Here is a 19,781-nt window from a genome sequence, read left to right as displayed (position 1 = left end):
CGCCACCGCTGCTCCTGCTCTACACATCAACTGAAGCATTCACAATTGTTAAAAAATAATAAGATAAAACCTACAAAAGAGAATACCTAGCAGTCTTCAGCTACAAAATAAATAAATAGGTTGGAACTCTATCCTAACCTTAATTTAATATGAGTGCACTCTAAACTCATAAACATCCATTAATTTAAATATGTATTTTGTGGAATCACCCATGTGTACATTAAATTAACATGACACTCGAAAAAGACATGCGTCCCTGTCAACTTCTCGCACAGGGAGTCCACCTTGTGTACAAGCCCTGGCAAATAAATGTAGTTTTACGGAATCCACCCTAAAACCTCACAGAATCCACCGTGGTATCACGGAATCCACCGTGGAATATGCCTCCTGGCATCAGAGATTGAGGAGGAAGATTGGGTGTTGGTCTAGGACAATAGTCTAGACAACTAGCACAATGATATCCGCAAAGTTTCAAGACGATGGTTTCAGCCTTATTTGGTGCAAAGCATGTCCATATGACAAAGCTACGCATTCCTTAGCAAATCTTGATAGTGTGGCCTTGCAGATTCCAATTGCAGGAAAGAGAATCAAGCCATTCAAGAGAAGAGATGATGCATCCTATGCAGTTGAGGAGTTGGATGATGAGTTTTATGATGGACTTGAGTAGGAGATGATGTAGATGAGGATGTGAATATTGCAGATGATTTTGCAGAATATGAGATGATTGTGTTTACCGCTGTCGAAGGATTTATGAAAGCAAAGTCGCGTCTTCAGAAGACCTTGATAAATTTCAGGATAAAAGATCAGACAAATGAATAAGCAAGATGTAAGGATTTGTGTCCACTAAGCTTTCAACGAGACCTCGTCTTTACAGCAATGATAAGACTAAAAGCAAGTTTTCAGCTGAGCATAGAATTCATCCTTCAATATTGAAACATTTAATACAAATCTGGTTATCAGCTTCAGACAGAAGAATTAGCATTATCCTTTCAGAGGTGGCTCCTTTCCAAGGTCAAGAAGGTTGGACACGGAATGATCAAGAACCATATATTCTTTTACATTCTCCATAAGCCGACAAACTGATTTGTGGCAATGTAAAGCACATTTTTCTCTTTCATGATAGTATTTTTAACATATGAACAATAACTGTAATCATGTGCAGTAAGTACTATTGCATCATCTTCATATTTCCAAAAGCATATGCCTTACAAAATTTTTCATTTGCTGCAAGAACTCCAGATCTATTGTCCTCATGTAAAGCTCGTATCTCATCTCTCAATTTTTCTGCTTTGCTATAATTTTCAGAGCGATTAACAGCATCCCTTTAGTATCAACATCATATCTGGCTTCAAGGTCTTAATAGTGGGTTTATCACCTGACATGGCAGACTTGGATCAATGGGCTTTATAGTGCAAATGCTCCTTTCTTCTTCCACCTTTTAAACAAAAACAAGTCAAGAATTATCATCTTTGCAACCTGTAACTGCTGCAGCCTCCTCCCTCGTAATGCCTTCGTATAGTGTTTCAACGTAAGCAACAACCAAGTCAGGCTGTCAAATTGCCTATATATGTAATTTGGAGCTTAAAAAGCAAACTTCTGGCGCTGATTTGCAGGTTAAGAAGATATGAACTCATCGACACATTATATATGATGCATCTTGGCCTAATACAGGAATATCCTCATAAAATTTCCCACAGTTTGTGTTTCATAACTGGTTGGTGCCAGTCTAGTTCAAATCGTTAGCCGACAAGAACGCTGATGAAGATAACCGAGATGTAAATTGAGTTCCTTTTTCTTGTGATAAGCTTGAAAGCAGCGTCAAGAACACCCAGCTTCTGCCTGCGAGATGGATCAATCGTCAGAAACTCCTTCACGTCGAACGCTCTGTTCTTTTGTTTTGTCCAAGTGGAGCAATAGAGTCCAGAAATTTTGACCTGTTTTGCAGCCGGCGGCTCCAGTCTATCCTCGAGAACCTTCCTTTGGCTCTCCATTGAAAGGGGAATCAAATTCTTGCTAGGGAATTCGGCCCAGCGGCATGCAACTTTGGTGAATGATAACAAATCTGGACGAAGTAGTGTCTGTTTCTGGAGTCCAAAAGTATGGCAAGGGCTTGTCCTTTTCATGTGATGGCAATCAGGTTTCAAACGACAACGCAGAAGGCCGGCTCTGCTTGATCGTGATTCCTCTCTTTCTGCGTCGTTCAGGCCACCATCTTTCTATCCTCCGAATTTGACGACCTCCAGTTCTCCTCATGAAACAAACGTCGTATGTTTTCTTCTCGTTAGAGCTTCAGCATCCCTTGTGAATCTCTGAGAATTGTCTTTTTCCTTCCATCTCCCGTCGATCCTCAATGCTCTGTTCCTCCTTCATCTTCATTAATTCATGTTCTCATAGTCTACGTCGACTTGCTGCATAGCTTCGGCTTCTCCTTCACCTCCTTTGTTCTCCGTCCCTGTCCTCCCAAAGCTCTGTTTCTCCCTATTTTCCCGATTCCCCGTAATACTCCCCTTTTCTCCCTGTTCGTCCCGCACTCTCCTCCCCTGTTTCTGCCGCAATTGCCTATGCTTTCCCCCCAAAATGCCTCCTTTTAAAAATAGCTCAAAAGCTTCTCCTTTCGCAGTTAAAAAAAACCTCCCAAGGGGTTTTCTATAGCATTCAAATTATCCAAATCCGCCCAAAATTGGTGGTTGCCCAAATAGCAAACACATCAGCTGAAGAAAGTTTCCATGTTGTGTAACCATCGCATGTACTCTCGTTGCTCCTTTGACCTTAGATAATCCAGCATATTTGCTGCAAGTTTTACAGTAAGCCCTTTGGCTTTTATGATATCCAGGAATGCCCGTTGAAGGTTCTCATCAAGCTCCTCAAAAGAAGGCCCTCATATTGTGCCAAGGGTTTTTCAGACTTCTCGGTCTCATCTTCATTAACATATACAACAGACTCGACCATAATCTCTGTGGCTCCACTGATGAAGCTACCATGTATTTCCACAGCAGGTTTTGTTTCATGACCAGTTGATGTGGATCATGGTTGGTACATACCTATGGCTAACAACACTACATGAGATTTGTATGTTGCTTGTCCAAACTTGAAGATTTCTATTGGAGATGTGGATGAGACTTATCATTTCTTTGTGCAAAACTCTTGTTCCTATCCTATTATTTTGGGGCAACCATTCATTGCTAAGTCTTCGATGGAGACTAGAGTCCTAGACAATGCGTCTGCTTATGTGCATATCTAAAGCAAGGATGGAAAGAGGGCTATCCAATTCATGATAGTTTTTGTCAACCATCAGTGGAATAAGGATTCTATGAGGGATTCTCCTCTTCTAGCAAGAGAGCTATGGATTTTTGTTAGTTACCATTGTCTTGCAAGACGACAATGGTACGAGATAGGGAAAGCTCTCACCTAATGAAAACGGTTGTTTTTTCTTAGGATTTTATGGTATGTCTGCTGAAAGTACTTTGTGTTTTCAGCATATCACAAACATGCTTAGAGTTGCCATGCAGTACTTGAAGAGAAAAGAAAAAGAATCGAAGCTTGTAGGTTTTTTTACAGGATGAAGATAGGGTAGATGGTCTCTATGACCGGCTATCATGCTTGGATACTATGGAGGATCTTTCAGTATTGCTGAAAACTGAAAATCAAGAGCTATCATATGTCTTATAGGTGCTGTCATATTGCAAAATTACTGATTTCATAATGCAAGAAAATTTAGGTGCTGAGAATTCTCATAAAAAAGTGTTCTTTGTTGAAGTATTTCAGTAAAAAGATTTACAAGGTGCTAATTTACAACAACAAGCAGCATTTACAACTGAAGTAAGTTGTTAGCCTCGGTGTTGGCCTGTTCATATGCATTCCGAAAAATATATGGCTGATTTTTGACAGTCAAAAGAGTTGGGTGCTGTTTACACACAACAAAATTTGTGTTAACCAAGGTTTTACACCAAGGCTGAAATTTTCATGTTGTAGCAAAGAAGCTGGAGTATAGACAAAATATAAGACAGTTGACAAGAAGGTCACTAGGACCACTACCTTTGGAGGGTGATGATTAAGAGCAACTATGCACCCTCCTTTACGAGATCCTGCAAGTATTAGACACAAGTTTTCAACTGAAAAAGAGATGAAGATTGAGACTGAAGATTTTTAACTTCCAGTAAAGGTGAGATGTTTTGAGGAGATATTGAGCAGACATTGGAGAGCCTTCACTTTTTTTCTACATGAGATAGGTTGCCTTGATTCTAGGGTTGTGAAACCTGTGGTTATTTTTACCATTTCACATGTCCCTTGGAATCTACGGCCTATTCATGTTCCTAGGGCTTACTTGCCCAAATTGGTGGAGCTTTTGAATGAGAAAAAGAGTACTTCATTGGTGTTGTTGTGGTGGTTGAGACTAATTGCTTGCCTCTTGTAGGTATAATCATGAGTTGCTCTACTCCAAACATTGCCATGCTTAGGTGAATTGGATATATAAAATCCATGAATCCTGAGTTCAGGCACATAGCAAGTAAAGACAACCTAGTAGTCAATATGCTTTCACAAGCGAGGTATGATGATATGGATTCTTCTTGCACTGATGATATTTATGATGGGGCTGATCTTTCAGCCATGCATGCTCATCGTACTTATCAAATATCTACTTTGGAGAGCTTTGATGATTCTTTATATATAGGAGAGTATTTGCAGATTTGGCTATTATTTGAGTACCATGTCTAGACAAGATGAATGGATTGATGCAGACTTCAAGAAGATCAACAGAAAAGATTATGGTTTCTTCTTGCAGAGTGGGTTGCTTTGGAAGCATCCACGGAAGTGAGGAAGATAGCCATTGAGAGTTGTATGTGATAGAGCTTCACATGTGCAAATCATAAGAGAAGTTTAATGAAAGCCTTTGGGCAGGACATAGAGCTATTTGGGCAACCTATAAGAAGATTAGAGAGCACTGCCAGTGGAGAGGCATGTATAGAGATACTCATAGGTTGTTGAGACATGCACTGATTGTCAGTCGTTTTCTTTAGCTAGACATAGAGACGACCTTCACCCTACTTACCCACCATGTATTCACTACAAGTGGGTTCTTGATTTGATTACTATGCTTGTCGGATTGTGGCAGATGTGTTACATTGTTTTGGCATTGGAGGATCTCACGAATCAGGTGGAAGGAAGAGCATTGAGGATGAAGACTACTTCAGTTGGTTTATAAGTTTCTATTGGATGATGTTATTTGAAAGTATGGCTACATTGGGAAAATTACACTAGATAGAGGTGAGTTTGATGCTGATGAGGCTTGGGAGTTTTTCTCTCGCCTTAGCATTAAACTTGCTTTGACTTCAGCATATAATCCAAAAGGCAATGGAAAGAGCAAGAGAGCCCATTTGCTAATTGTGAAAGCCTTGGCCAAAGCATGCGGTGGACGGGTTTAAAGCCCACATTGTGACCACATGTTTAAAGCTAGCTTAATTGATGTATGGACATAAACCAATCGTGCCTATAGAGACTTGCACACTCACTTGGAGTGCTTTACCATAATTCAGGATGAGATGACTATAGAGGATCTTTTGGCTCTTCATATGTTCGTCAATTGGAGAGGAGATTTGTGGATATTGCGAGAGTTTTCTAGAAGTTCACATAGGCCACAATTTGCAACAAAGTCCGATTTGATAGCAGACACAAATTGAGACCTAGAGAGATTGGTGCACAAATCAGATGTTATATGCGCACCTAGTGAACTCTGAAAGCTCCCCAAGAACAAAGAACTCTACAAAAGCTTATAAAGCAAGATAAAAGAATTGCACGACATGAGACATTAAGACAAATTGGATACAATCTCCCCCCATGCCTTGTGTGAGCGCTCCACAAGGCATGTATTTATAAATTAATTAATCTCCAAGCTCAAAAATAGCCTAAATTACAATTAGCATGCTTTGGCTTTTGTGTTTGCTTTTTCCCAAATAAAGAGTAAAGTGTTTGGGCATCCCAAAAGTCGGGTTGTGCCCAAATGCAATGTCAAATAATGGAATATTTAAACGAGCACCTATGCGCATACAAAATAATAAATGTTTGCCAAGCGCTTTAATAAATAAGCACACCTAAATAAATATTGATGCCACGCCTTTACCGATAAGGTGTGCACCCATCAAAAATGATAATTTCTTTTAGATAATATGAATGCATGCCATCACCTGATGCTTCCCAATGCCATCGCTGCATGCTCTCTAGACATCAACTGAAGTATTCAAAATTGTAAGAAAATAATAAGATAAAATCAAAAAAGTGAATACCTAGCAGTCTTCAGCTACAAAATAAATAAATAGGTTGGAACTCTTTCCTAACCTTAATTTTATACGAGTGCACTCTAAACTCATAAATGTCCATTAATTTAAATATGTGTTTTGCAGAATCACCCGCTATGCAATCACCCACGTGCACATTCAATTAACATGACGCATGAAAAGGATACACGTCCCCGTCCACCTTGTGTACGAGCCCCGGTAAATAAATATAGTTTTACGGAATCCACTACAAAACCTCATAAAATCCACCATGGAATAAAACCCTCATGGAATCCACTGTGGTCTTATGGAATCTACTGTGGAATATGTCTCATGGCATCATATCCCTGAGGTGGGATAGCAATTGTCCTCAATTGCTATTACCTCAACGTGGATCAAGCAGTGAGGGGTAAGCAGTTAGATTGCGGGCGTACATCCATTGGGTCTCTTCAACAGGATGATTTTAAAACTTGATCAAATATCTAGAATATCTACAGCTAGTTCTAATGGTCACAAAGTTAATATCTAGAATAGTTTCAGGTTCAAGGATTTCAATTTCTTCTTCTAACAAAGGATGGTGTTCATAAAAAGGGTGTGTAGGTAATTGGACTCTAAAAGGTCGTAGTAAGTTGATATGAAAAGTATTATGGATTTTCCAATGTTGGGGTAGTTCTAATTTGGATGCATTGTTATTGATCTTGTGAATTATTTTGAAAGGTTCATAAAATCTAAATACTAATTTAATAACATCGTGTTTCTCAACACTTTGCAATCTTCTCTTTTTAATGTGTAACCAAACATAATCATCAACATTGAAACTCATGAATTTTCTTTTCTTATTATCTTGTTTAGTGGATGATTGCTGGGCTTTCACAATCATGTCTTTAACTTCAGCAAAAATAGTAGCATGCGTATTGGCAATATCATCAGTAGCTTTAACTTTGTTGGACAATGATGTAATAGGTGTAGGTAATCTATGTTCATAAATGATTTCAAAATGTGCTTCTTGTGTAGCTGTGTGTGGTGTATTATTGTATGAAAATTGAAGTAGATGCAAATGTGTATCCCATGTTTGTGGTTTTGAAATTGTGTATGCATGCAAAAGATGTAGAATTGTACTATTAGTAGCTTTTGTTTGCCCATTGGTTTTAGAATGGAATGTAGATGAAAAATCAATCTTAGTACCTAAATTAGCAAACAAATTAGTCCAAAAATTATTGCAAAATCTAGAATCACAATAAAAAATAATAACTTTTGGCAAACCATGGTTAGTGAAAACAGTCTTCAAAAATAATTGTGCAGCTTGAGATGTAGTTAATGTTTTCTTGCATGGTAGAAAATATGGTTGTTTGCTAAATCAATGTACTATAGTCCAAATCATATCATGATTAGCTTGCGTGTTAAGCAAACCAATTATAAAATCCATTGAAATATGTTCCCATGGACATTTAAGAATTGGTAAAGGCATTAACAAACCATATTGCTTACCACGGTGTCGCTTGAATCTTTGACAAAGTAAACACTCAAAAACAAAGTTAGAAACATCAGATTCCATTTGTGGCCCAGTAAAAATCTTTAACCAATGTTCTTCAAGTAGAAATAATACCTCTATGGCATAAATATGGGGGACAATGAATTTCGTGCAACAAAAATTATCTAAATGGAACAGTGACACACAATCTTTTCTCATAAAGCATAAATCCATCAGAATAGGACAAAGAATCAATTGGAATCCATTTATTAGCAACTAATTTTTTCCAATCATCTTGAAATCTAGGGTCATGTACATAGGTATTCTTCATATGGATAAGGGAATCAAAAGATATAATGGAAATATTATGGATACTTGGTTTTCTAACGCATCGACAACAACATTCTCTTTTTTGGGTTGATATAGGATAAGTGGATAGAAACTTTGAATAAAAGTAACCCATTCAATATGATAGTCAGAAATTTGTGGCTGACTAAGAAGATGTTTGATACTTTGTTGGTCAGTCTCGATCACAAATTCGGATCCCATTAGATAGTGTTTCCATTGACGTAAGGCTTGTACTATGGCTAGCAATTCCTTATCATAAGTAGAATATTTTAGTTCAGAGGGTTTAAGTTTGCAACTAGAATAGGCTATGGGATGTGAATCTTACATAAGGACAGCTCCTATTCCTGATCTGCTAGAATCACTGACCACTAGAAAGAATGGTTGATTAAAACCAAGAATAACAAAACAACACGCATGTTTCAATAAATCAAAAGACTTTTGTTGGTTATTAGACCAATGATATACAACACCTTTCTTTAATAGTTTCATTAATGTAGCGTGTCCACCTGTTATCTTCAGGACACATCTTAGCAGTCCATCAGAAAGGATGTCTAGAAAGCTTCGCCCGGCACTCCCATGGAATGTTACGGTGTCGTATTGCTGCGCATTCGAGGTGTGTAAACCACCCAAAAGTTGTGCATGGGATTTGGTACTTTGTACATATTTAGTTGTTGTGATTACATTTATTCTCTGCGTATGAGTATAGTAGCGAGTATGAAGGGTTGCTTTCAGTCTATGTTGAGCAGGGTCAAGGAGAGAAGACATTACAACTATACAAACAGATGCAAGAGGAGGGCATTTTCTCAAATCTGTACACGATCAATCTTATTGCTGTGAATAGCAAATACTGCAATGTTTCCACTGACAATAAGCGTGTAATTAATATCGTCAACAGCAAGGAATTTGGAAAGGTTTCGGTTTATGTAAGGATCTTCTCACAAAAAGAAAGTTGATTGTTTAAGATGGCTTTTGTGACATTTGGTACAACAATGGTGGGAAGCATTACTTTCATTAGAAATGAATGGGATTGCATTATCAGATGTACAAAGAGTAGAAAAGCTGAAATCTGCTGCTAATGCAGTTTTCCCACTAGTGCTGAACACCTTTTCGGTTCCATGTGATGATTGAAGGGTCTAAGAAGGTTCTAAGGCACTTGTTGGGACATTTTTGGGTTCTAGTGTTTCATATTTAGTGGAGGCATATTCGAGCCCATGAGAGGAGCCGTGCTTTGGGGGGGGAAAAAATAGAAGCTTTTGTGTTTTTGAAAAGTGTTTTTGGTGGGAAAAAAGGGGAAGTAAGGAGGACGATATTCAGTGCTGAATATGGATTTGGGAGAGGACGATACTCTACGCGGAATAGAGGAGGAGCAACACCAGATGATGATCAGAATAGCACAAGGAGGGGCTGGAATAGCCTGGACGTGTGCGACGAAAGGGGAGGTCTCAGCTCCTGCAAAAGTGTGCCCGAATAGGCATTGAGAAAAGAAATAGCTGGAGAGGAAGGGGAATCATGAAAAAAAGCTCTGTAATTCGGGGGCGCAAAAATCGGAGGAAGAGTATTCGAGGATTGATGGGGGAGGATGATACATCAGATGAGTTTGGAGAGGAGAGGGGGAGAGGTACCATATTTTCTGGCAGAAATGACTGAAAAGGTACTCAGCTCAGATAGGCTGCAAACTTTGCGATCGGCACAATCATATCTGAAGATACGAGCTATTATCCGGGACAGAACTGATCACTCTTAATGAAGAAGGTCCAGTATCGGCAGATGATGAGAGGACAATGCGGAGGTGAACAAAGGGAAACAGCAGTATTTTCAACATCGTCGGCTTACAGACGAAGGAGATGCAGTAGAGGAAAACGAGGAGAACAGGGGAAAAAGGATACGAATTGGAATCGGATGAAAAGGGACTCCTTCTTTGGGCAGAGCTGAAGTCGACAAGGGTGCTGAAGAAGTCAAAGATGGTAGCAAGAGACGCAGGAGAGCTCGAAAGAAGACAAAGATGAGACAGTTGTTCTGACAACTAACGAAAGGTGAAGGTATCAGTAGTTTTGTCACACTTTGATGGCGAATTGAATTGTAGTTATGACGAAGAAGGAGATCATGATCGAATGCTGGAGATAAAAGTCACAGACAAAATCGAGCAAGTGTCGAAGCAGATCAAGTTTCAAGAGTAGAGGACGACATTGTAGAAAGACTCTCAGAGCAGGGTTTGTCATACACTTGTGATGAAGATGACGATGACATAGCCACTCCTGAGTATGGTGAGTGTGAATCACTAACAGAGTAGAGGATGGTGCAGAGCAGTGATAAAGACGTTCCTTTCAGCACAGAAACTTCGATCATATTAAAGAGTGTGCCTCCTTCAGTCACAACTAAAGACATAAGAAAAGCTTTTGCAAATTGTGGGGAAATCGAAGAGGCTCAGCCTAGGCTCAACCACAGCAACAGCCTGTTGCAACCACTGTTGCCTTAACAACATCAATCTCAGCCCCCTCAATACCTTCATATCGTGGCCGTTCCAACTCCAATAAATCTAACGACTTTCAGGACGGCGTGCCCATCATGAGCGTGTGACTGATGCTTCTGCCAATGGTTCAGCTAATGGTTTTAACTTCAGCCCCTTCCTAAACAGTAAAACTCCTGGCTGTGGAAGATTCTTCCACCTTCAGTTGTCACACGAATTTTGATCGTTCATGATGGCAGAAGACATCTTTGTCTGTGGAAAGTGAAAGAAAGTCATTTAAAGCCCAAAACAAAACAGTCGCTGCACTGAATAACTTCTGACTCTTCAGAATTCATAGCTTAAGAAAAGCTACAAACCAAAGACACTTGTTACAGATTTCCAAACATTCATGTTGATGAAGTATACACAGTATTCGATGATTCTGATGAACAGTATGTGACAAAGAAGGAAATATTAAAGAAACCAACATTACTGAATGCCTTTGAACTTATTTCACTAAATTGAGGTCTCACTGGCTACCTACCTTTCAACAATAACAATCTGTTAAACCTGTATAAGAAGATATACAAAGATGACTGCTGTCACAACTTGGATAATAGATGCAGTGTTGGTTTGAGAATGTTACAGACATTGATAACCATCAACTTCTTTTCCCTGCTGTGTGCATTTCTTCCTCGTTTATGGAGATTTGCTGGTTCATTCAATACAAAAGGTTGTGCATGACCATGAATACTATTGATCTTTCCAACTGATCAACATTACAGGAGGCAATTGCAGTCATATCAGGCCTGGAACTAAAATTAAGTGTTGCTGGGCATGATTGATGAAAATATTCTTTTGCTCAATGCACATTATGTCGGGGTTGCTGTTGCAGATTTGTATTCACTCACTTGATTGATCTTCCATCTTGAATTTAATTAAGTTCCTCTGTGGATGTGACATTGCTTTCACAAACCCTTTGACATCTTTGGTGAACCCGACGTGAAAGCGTCGCAGAAATTTCAGGATGGGAGATACTTCAGCCTCTATTTCAGCTTCCTCTACAACTCTAGCTGCCTCTACTTCAGCTCCATCAATGACTGCTGCGTCAAGTACTTCAACGGAGGATCTAAAACAGATTTTGCAGAATATGTCCATGTATATGCAGCTCCAAAATCAGCAAACACAAATGTATATGCAGCAGCAACAACAATTGCATCAACAGCAGTTGTCTCAGCAAAGGCAACTCTATTCGGAGCAGGAGAATGCAAGCAGCGCGACTAAGGCTATTGAAGCAGTTGAGAGTGAGAAGAAGCTATTTGACGGGCGTAATATTTCAGCATATTTGAAGACATATGAGATCAAGATGGGGTTTTTTGGAGTTCCTGCTGGACTTATGAGTAAGTACTTCCTTCGTCTTGTCACACCTGCTTTGAGGTCAAAAGTGACAGATCTTTTTATTCAAAATACACATTGGCAAGATTTTAAGAAGGCTCTAAAAGAAGAATACTTCCTTGAGGACTTTGGTATGGCTACTCGGCGGTCATTCCGAGAGTGGGTCTACATACCAAACAAAGGTCTTGCTGCTTCAGAGTTGATTCGAGAATTCGAAGAGAGGTATAGTCAGCTTGATGCTATTGAACAAAGAGCATTGGATGTTGAAAAAGTTGAGCTTTTCTTGCAAGCTGCAGATCCTGCTCTTCAAGAAGAATTGGGTGAGCTTCTTAAAGATCGCACGAAGCCTATGGGTCTTAAAACTGATTGGCAGGATGCTCAAGATGCAGTCTCGACTTTGACCAAGAGGAGGATATGGAAGACTCGCTTACAGAATGGTTCCATGACACCTACACCATCATCTGCTCCTATGCCTACTTCTATCCCTGTTATTTCTTCTCCTCCTCAGCTAGTTTCTTGGCCTATGCCAGTGCCTACTATTTCCACTCCACCTATTCCTCCTGTTCCACGACCGATGCCTACACCTTCTGCTCCAAAACCATCCGCTCCATCGGTGCCTACCTCTCTTGATGACATAATTAAAGGCATCACAGATTTGACACTTGAGTCAGTCAAAGCGGAGTTGGTGGGTAAGTTGAAGGAGCAGTTTGCTTCGACTGTGCCTACTACTTCTTCTAGTGCTCCTACTGCACCTAGGAGTGCTCCTAGTGCACCTAGGAGAGATCGGAGATGTATTTGGTGTGATAGTACGGAGCATCAGCATTGCAGGGATTGTGACTCTTTCCAGGATGCAAGGAGGTAGAATTTGGTATATTGGGGGCAAGATGGTAAGATTTGGTTGACTGAAACAGGAGCTCCACTTGCTACCAACTTTGGTAAAGGTGGAATGAAAAAGTTAGTTGAGGATATGGCTGTGCGTACTTCTTATGTGACAGCTAGAGGTGATGCTTCTGCATATGGAGTACAGATTGAGAAGGGATTAGAGACTCAGTCCGCACTATGGACTTATGCTATGGAGACTGCAAACAAGGGGAAAATTCAGCAAACTGTTTTGACTAGCGCAGGCTCTAGCATCAAATCAGAGACAGGTTGGGACTCGCCTGTTGACAGGTATTCTATTTATGCTTATTTGGCTAAATCTCATGGTGCAGATGTATTTGTTGAGGAGAAGCGTAAGAGGGATGAAGAAAATCCAAGTGCAGCTAAGAAGACTAAAGGGGGTGAGTTTGTTACTCCACCTACTGCAGGACCATCTTCAAGACCAGGGCCAGATCGACAGATGGAGGATACTCAAAAGAGAGAAAAGAGGCAAGAGCCTAGAGAGAGAAAGCAGCCAGGATTCAGATTGATGTCCGATATTGAGACATCTACAGACATGAAGAAAATCTTTAATGATAAGATACTTGGCAGTGAGGTGACTTTCACTATTTCTGAGATTTTGGGCATCTCAAAAAGAGAGTTTCAGGATCAGTTTCAGGAGGTCCTGAAGAGGAAAAGACATGCATTGTCTACCACTGATACATAGGGAGTTTTGATTGGAGAGTTGGATGATGATGATGATGAGGTTATGGTTGATAATGCTTCTGTTTTGCCGCAGGTAGAGAAGAGGGTTCAGCCTATGCATTATGCTGAAATTGATGAGCCTGTTTTGATACCGCGTAGTCACTTCTCGCGGAGCCATTGGGCTAGGGCAACTACAGAGACGATGGTAAAGGTTGGAGAAAAACAGGTGCCTTATGTTGCATTGGTTGATCATGGTTCAGAGATTAATCTCATTGTTCGTGGAGTTTATGAGAGTAACAGATGGCCTATGGATGTAGAGCATGGGTGGTGTATGAGAGCCGCCAATAACACTGTAGGTGATTTATATGCTGCTTGCCCTAGTGTCAGGGTTTCTATTGGTGATGTAGAGGAGGATTTTCATTTCTTTGTGCAGGATTCATGCTCTTATCCCATAATTCTTGGACAGCCATTCATTACAGAGATGCGCATGGAGACAAAGGTCATGGATGATGGATCTGCTTATGCACGGATTCGCAGTAAAGACGGTATGAGAGCAGTTCAGTTTATGACTGTATGTGTGAACCATGTTAGAAACAGGGATACTCTCAGAGATGCACCCTTACCCACTGTGAGGGATTCGGGTTTTCATTAGGTACCGCCGTTTCGCGAGACGACGGTGGTACAGAGGAGAGGAGATTGGAGTTCTCGCCTCCTGGCAGCAGTGTTTTCTCCTCCGGTTATGTTGGGATTTCAGCAAACAGTTCAATGAGCTATCAGAAGACTTCTAGGTTTCCTAGAGCTGCCAGGCAGTATATATGCAGGAAGGAGAAAATTTTGAAAAATGCAGGAATTTTGGAGGAGGATGAGCACATAGATGGGATGTATGACAGTGTGATTTGTGCAAATACGATGGCAGAGATGGTAGATATGCTGAAAACTTATATGCTGAATTGTCATGGTAATGTATTAGTGCAGTCCCTGGACATGTTTCATGAAATTGCAGATTTTATGTCACAGATTGAGTCAGAGGCTGAGGTAACTCAGCAAAGAGTATTGAGTGCTGAAGAAATTCAGCAAACAGAGTTTCCAGCTGGTTATAATCAGCTTTCAGAGAGACAGAGGGCTGAAAATTTTCAGCCAATAGAGTTTATTGCTGAAATATTTCAGCATTCAGAGTTTGGGGTTGTTTCTATGCAGTCCATAGAGCAGAGGGCTGAGAATATTCAGCCATTGGAGTGCAGAATTGCTGATTTACAGCAAGGTTTATGTAATGCAGAAGAGCATAAAGAAGCCAGGGTTGACACGAAATACAAAACTGTGGATAAGAAGGTGAAGCCGGTTGCTGTACCGCTTCCACCTGACAGTGATCAGCAAATAGAGAGGGCTGCTAAACAGCAAATTTTGAGGAATCCGAAGCATATTGGTCATAAATTTTCAGCAGAGACACTTGCTGAATTCAAAATTGGAAATGGTGATTTCTTGTTACCCATGGAGAAGCAATGCTTTCAGGAGATGCTTGAGCGTCATGGAAGGGGATTTGCTTTTGTCCCACATGAGATTGGATGTGTGAATCCTGATATTGTTGCTCCTATGGTCATTTTTACTATTCCCCATATCCCATGGAATCTCCGACCTATTCCAGTGCCTAAAGCACACTTGCCAAAGCTGATTGATTTATTGAATGAGAAAATCAGGATGGGAATCCTTGAGCCTTCATCTGCACCATACTCAAACAGGTGGTTTACAGTTCCAAAGAAGAATGGTACTCTCCGATTTATTCAGGACATGCAGCCAGTGAACAGAGTTACTATCAGGAATGTTGGTATAGGTCCAGTTGTGGATGAGTTTGCAGAGGCATTTGCTGGACGTGCCATCTATTCTTTGGGTGATTTGTATTCAGGTTATGATCAGTTTCAGCTGGCTTTGGAAAGCAGGGACATAACCACTATGAGAACTCCTATTGGGCTTGTCAGGATGTGTACCTTGCCTCAAGGTGCCACTAATTCTGTTGCACATATGATGAATGCCATGCATAAGGTCCTTCGTGATTACATACCTCAGCTTACTATGCATTTCTTGGATGATGTGCCCATTAAGGGGTGTGCAGAAGAAGAGAAGAATGAGAGCCTAAATGAGCAGGGATGCAAATACTTTGTGGCTGATCATATTTCAGCATGTGAGAAGATTTTGGCCAGGTTAGAAGAAGTGAACTTGACACTTTCAGGGCAAAAATCTGTTTTTGGAGTGAATGAGGTTGTTATTGTTGGGCATATGTGTGGATATTATGGCAGGAAACCTTCACCTGATAAGGTGAATGCTATAGGCAAGATTGCAGAGTATTGTTCTACTACTTCAGAGGTACGGAGATTCATTGGTGCTTGTGTGCTTTATATGATTTGGATACCTCATTTTGCACACATAGCAGATTGTTTGTATCAGCTGCTTCGAAAGGGGCAGAAATTCTATTGGGATGAGAGCCACACTAGAGCCATGCGGAAATTGAAGAAGTTATTGCAGAATGCTCCTACTCTCAGAAAAACGGATTATAATTGTGATAGGCCTATTGTATTGACAGTTGACACTAGTCCAATTGGCATAGGTTGGGCTGTGGGTCAAGATGATGCAGATGGAAATAGGTATGCTATTCGGTTTGGGGCGAAAGTCCTAAACGAGAGACAGAGGAGATATCCGCAAATCAAGAGGGAGTTATTGGGGATTGTCACGGCTCTCAAATGTGACAAGGAGTACTTTATTGGAGCTTCAGTTGTGGTAGAGACAGATTGCTTGCCATTGATTGGTATGATCACGAGTTGCTCTACTCCGAATATAGCCATGTTGAGATGGATTGCATACATCAAGTCATTAAATCCGGAATTTAAACACATAGCAGGGAAGGATAATCCAGTGGCAGATATGTTGTCTAGAGCCAGATATGATGATGAGGAGACTCTACTTGCAGAAGAGGATGATGCAGAAATTTCAGCCACTATGGTTGATCATGTTTGTCATGTCTATGATATTGTGGCTTTCATACAAGAACTTTATGATGGAGATTGGTTGCAGATTGGCAGGTACCTTAGTACACTAAGCAAAAGAGATGAATGGACAGATGAAGAGTTCAAGAAGATCAGAAGGAAAGCTTATGGTTATTTTCTCAAGGACGGATTTCTTTGGAAGCATCTGAAGAAAAGAGGCGGATTACCTTTGCGGGTTGTCTGCGATAGAGAGACACAGTTACAGGTGATGAGAGAGTTTCATGAGAGTCCTTGGGCTGGTCATAGAGGAGTATGGGCTACTTATGAGAAAATCAAGGAGAAATATTGGTGGAAAGGCATGTATAGAGATGTTTCTCACTTTGTTGAGACTTGCAGAGACTGCCAGATGTATTCAGTAGTGCGTCATAGAGATGAGCTTCATCCGACCTATCCGCTATGCATTCATTATAAGTGGGTAGTTGATTTGATTACCGTGCCTATGGGTCTATGGCAGATGAGATACATTGTTTTGGCTAGAGAGGATCTTACTAATCATGTTGAGGCCAGATCTTTGAGAACGAAGACCACTAGTGCAGTGTGTAAGTTCTTATTGGAGGAAATTTTCTGCATGTATGGTTGTGTGGGTAAGATCACTGCGGATCGTGGTGAATTGGATGCAGATGAAGCTAGGGAGTTTTTCTCTCAGCTAGGAATCAAATTGGCTCTAACCACAGCATACAATCTAGAGGGAAATGGAAAGAGTGAAAGAGGGCATCCGCCGATAGTGAAAGCATTAGCCAAAGCATGCAGAGGACGGATTGGAGAATGGCCAAGACTTCTACCATTTGCTTTGTGGGCTGATTGTACGACTCATAGTGTTACCACAGGATATATGCCTGCAGAGTTGATGTATGGTCAGAAACTTGTTATGCCGATTGAAACTTGTGCTTTGACTTGGTCTGTTTTACCTTGGCAGGAGGATTTGACGAGAGAGGAGCTCTTAGCTCTTCGGATTTGATAGTTGGAGAGCAGACCTGAGGATATTCAGCTAGCTATTGACAGGTTGAAGGTTGCTAGACTAAGGAATAAGGATAGGTTTGATAGCAGGCATCACTTGCGGTCTAGAGCAATAGAAGAAGGAGATTGGGTATTGGTCTTTGATAGCAGTCTTGAAAATCAGCATACTGCACTTCGGAAGATGGTGAAAAGATGGTTTGGGCCATACATAGTTAGACATGTTTTTGATAATGCAACATATGAGCTGACTGAATTGGATGGGACAGTGCTTAGAGTGCCTATTGCTGGAAAAAGAATCAAGATTTTCAAGAAAAGAGATGATGAGGATTATGCATTGGAAGAATTTTCAAGAGAAGAGCAATGACAAGAAACTCCAATGGAAGAGACAGATGATATGGCTGATAATCTTGTTGATCTACCGGAAATGCATAACGAAGAGATTGATTTATTTGTGGATCTTGATGATAATGATCATGGGTAGTTGGCCCATCCGGAGGATGCACAGGATTAGAGGGGGTGGATGTCATATTGCTGCGCATTCGAGGTATGTAAACCACCCAAAAGTTGTGCATGGGATTTGGTACTTTGTACATATTTAGTTGTTGTGATTACATTTATTCTCTGCATATGGGTATAGTAGCGAGTATGAAGGGTTGCTTTCAGTCTATGTTGAGCAGGGTCAAGGAGAGAAGACATTACAACTATACAAACAGATGCAAGAGGAGGGCATTTTCTCAAATCTGTACACGATCAATCTTATTGCTATGAATAGCAAATACTGCAATGTTTCCACTGACAATAAGCGTGTAATTAATATCGTCAATAGCAAGGAATTTGGAAAGGTTTCGGTTTATGTAAGGATCTTCTCACAAAAAGAAAGTTGATTGTTTAAGATGGCTTTTGTGACATTTGGTACAACAATGGTGGGAAGCATTACTTTCATTAGAAATGAATGGGATTGCATTATCAGATGTACAAAGAGTAGAAAAGCTGAAATCTGCTGCTAATGCAGTTTTCCCACTAGTGCTGAACACCTTTTCGGTTCCATGTGATGATTGAAGGGTCTAAGAAGGTTCTAAGGCACTTGTTGGGACATTTTTGGGTTCTAGTGTTTCATATTTAGTGGAGGCATATTCGAGCCCATGAGAGGAGCCGTGCTTTGGGGGGAAAAAAAAGAGAAGCTTTTGTGTTTTTGAAAAGTGTTTTTGGTGGGAAAAAAGGGGAAGTAAGGAGGACGATATTCAGTGCTGAATATGGATTTGGGAGAGGACGATACTCTGCGCGGAATAGAGGAGGAGAAACACCAGATGATGATCAGAATAGCACAAGGAGGGGCTGGAATAGCCTGGACGTGTGCGACGAAAGGGGAGGTCTCAGCTCCTGCAAAAGTGTGCCCGAATAGGCATTGAGAAAAGAAATAGCTGGAGAGGAAGGGGAATCATGAAAAAAAGCTCTGTAATTTGGGGGCGCAAAAATCGGAGGAAGATTATTCGAGGATTGATGGGGGAGGATGATACATCAAATGAGTTTGGAGAGGAGAGGGGGAGAGGTACCATATTTTCTGGCAGAAATGACTGAAAAGGTACTCAGCTCAGATAGGCTGCAAACTTTGCGATCGGCACAATCATATCTGAAGATACGAGCTATTATCCGGGACGGAACTGATCACTCTTAATCAAGAAGGTCCAGTATCGGCAGATGATGAGAGGACAATGCGGAGGTGAACAAAGGGAAACAACAGTATTTTCAACATCGTCGGCTTACAGACGAAGGAGATGCAGTAGAGGAAAACGAGGAGAACAGGGGAAAAAGGATACGAATTGGAATCGGATGAAAAGGGACTCCTTCTTTGGGCAGAGCTGAAGTCGACAAGGGTGCTGAAGAAGTCAAAGATGGTAGCAAGAGACGCAGGAGAGCTCGAAAGAAGACGAAGATGAGACAGTTGTTCTAACAACTAACGAAAGGTGAAGGTATCAGTAGTTTTGTCACACTTTGATGGCGGATTGAATTGTAATTATGACGAAGAAGGAGATCATGATCGAATGCTGGAGATAAAAGTCACAGACAAAATCGAGCAAGTGTCGAAGCAGATCAAGTTTCAAGAGTAGAGGACGACATTGTAGAAAGACTCTCAGAGCAGGGTTTGTCATACACTTGTGATGAAGATGACGATGACATAGCCACTCCTGAGTATGGTGAGTGTGAATCACTAACAGAGCAGAGGATGGTGCAGAGCAGTGATAAAGACGTTCCTTTCAGCACAGAAACTTCGATCATATTAAAGAGTGTGCCTC

Source organism: Lygodium microphyllum, chromosome 9, assembly GCF_053477565.2.
Source record: "Lygodium microphyllum isolate KBCC chromosome 9, Lygodium_microphyllum_v1.1.10, whole genome shotgun sequence".
Taxonomy (NCBI): domain Eukaryota; kingdom Viridiplantae; phylum Streptophyta; class Polypodiopsida; order Schizaeales; family Lygodiaceae; genus Lygodium; species Lygodium microphyllum.
Note: the sequence above shows the minus strand (reverse complement) of the source record.